General features: G+C 47.2%; 1 pseudogene; it reads right to left on the bottom strand.

Moving 5' to 3' along the window:
• Positions 1-1509: 1509 nt before the first annotated feature.
• On the bottom strand, positions 1510-1936 carry LOC101550329 (39S ribosomal protein L42, mitochondrial-like; annotated as a pseudogene).
• Positions 1937-2274: the final 338 nt, after the last annotated feature.

Below are 2274 nucleotides of genomic sequence, written 5' to 3' on the forward strand. Positions count from 1 at the left end.
CCCTGGTGCCTTTTAGATAGATAGATACAAGATACATAGATTAGATAGATAGACTGAGCTGGGGAGACAGCTCAAAAGGATGAGTGCAGGAATCCTGGGCTTAGTCCCCAGAACCACCACCATATAGCCCCTAAGCACCACCAGGAGCGACCCCCAACCCCAGCGCTGAGCTGGTAGTAGACTTTGACCCCAAACAAACTCTATAGTTTGTACACACACAAATTTATATACATTTTTTCAATTAATTGAAAATAAAAGTACAAATAGCATAGGTCGTGCTCCCTTTAGCTCGGTGCCTTTGCGCTCCTTTGTCTATTGAGCTCACATTCCTGCTCTCCTTTCCCCTTCACCTACCCCCTAGCACACCCTCAGGTCTCTCCTCCCATCTCACCCTTAGGGAAGTTGTTTTTACTTTCCAAGATCAGGACTGGAGCCACTGGGGAGATCTCTCCGTCCTCTGTTAAAGCCTCCGTATGCTCCTTTCCTGTTTGCACCGGACACGGTTGTGACTTCCCTCTTACCCTGACCGCAGAGACCTGCCATTAGCTCAGCACCTCGGGGCTCAGCGCGTTATCTGGTGTTTAGGAAAGACCTGATGAGGGAAAGGAGGACAAAGAGCGTCCCTCCCACTGTCCATCCTCCTGTCTTCCAGGGAAGGCCTGGGGTCAGAGAGACACCTGAGTGTACCTTCACCAGCAGTATTGGGTACGTGAGGCCTCTAAGTGTTTATGGCACACTCTACATTCCAGGCCGAAACCGGGCTCTCTCCTGAACCTCAGTCTTAGTCTATGAAACTTAGTCTATGCAACACCTCGGCAAATATTCTGGTTCCCCAAAGAAATCCAGCCACTGATGGTCAACCTGCAGCTCTGTAACTCAGAGCTCCAGGTCAGCGCCTTTTTTTTTTTTAATTTTTGGGTCACACCCGGCGATGCACAGGGGTTGCTCCTGACTCTGCACTCAGGAATTAGCCCTGGCCGTGCTCAGGGGACCATATGGGATGCTGGGATTCGAACCTGGGTTGGCCGCGTGCAAGGCAAATGCCCTCCCCGCTGTGCTAGCGCTCCAGCCCCCCAGGTCGGCGCCTTTGCCTTTGTCTACCTTGTAGGGTGGAAGAAGCATGTCTTTTTATTTTTTTACGAAGACACTTTGGGCTGGAGCGATAGCACAGAGGTAAGGCATTTGCCTTTCACGCAGCCGACCTGTGTTCCATTCCTCCACCCCTCTCGGAAAGCCCGGCAAACTACCAAGAGTATCGAGCCTGCACGCCAGAGCCTGGCAAACTACCCATGGCATATTGGATGTGCCAGAAACAGTAACAAATAAATATCACACTCGAGAGATTTTACTGGTGCCCGCTCAAACACATCGATGAGCAACGGAATGACAGTGACAGTGAAGACACTTTATTGCATTTTTACTATATAACATAATAGTGAATATACCAGACTACATTTTCTCAACTGGCAAATGAGACAGAGAGCAACATTTCTCTTTGATTCCTCAATCTCATCTGTCTTTTGGAGGATTCAGTTTCTTGCGACGTCTACACTACTGTCTATGAGGGTACCAATGGTGCTTGGTAGTAAAGAACATTCTGCTAAGTTTTTCTATCATGAGTCCTTGTTTAACATATTCACTTTTTTCTTCTAATTTGGTTTTTAGGACTTGATCATGTGTTTCTTCATTATTATGCACTTGATCGAGGAATAGGTTTTGCATGTTCATACAGAATATCCACAGAAGACTGGTAGCATACTATTGTCCTCTCATCAGATGTCAAAGCAAGCTCAGCTTGGCAATTATAGTCATCTAGGAGAGAAGAAAACGTAGATTTATGATGACAAACCTAATACAAAGCTCCATTTTGACTTGGCAGCAAATGTTTCAAGATAGTTCTGCTTGATGTTGTCCATTTTACTGTGGCTAGGGCCATGGTAATCCAGAAACAATTTTCATCCCTTGACAGCTGCTCACCAAAAACCCACCATCTTGCCTCCAAACAAGCATGTCTCAACCAAGTTTGGAGGCCAAAGGGAGACTCGGCTCAGGGAGGGCTGTTTTTGCAGAAAACCCATCAGCCTTCCCCTACTGCTCACTCAGCAGCACTGGGTCCCTCGACCAGCATAGCATAGTAGCTGGCTCCATCTTCCATGAGATCAAAGAATCTCCACATTTGAATAAGTCAGGGGCATTGTAGCAAGAAAGATGTGAAGCCTGGGATTTGGTTGAAAAAGCAATCAGGGGAGCTGGAGAGATAGGTAAAGTGCTTTC

Source organism: Sorex araneus, chromosome 2 (genome assembly GCF_027595985.1).
Source record: "Sorex araneus isolate mSorAra2 chromosome 2, mSorAra2.pri, whole genome shotgun sequence".
Taxonomy (NCBI): Eukaryota; Metazoa; Chordata; class Mammalia; order Eulipotyphla; family Soricidae; genus Sorex; species Sorex araneus.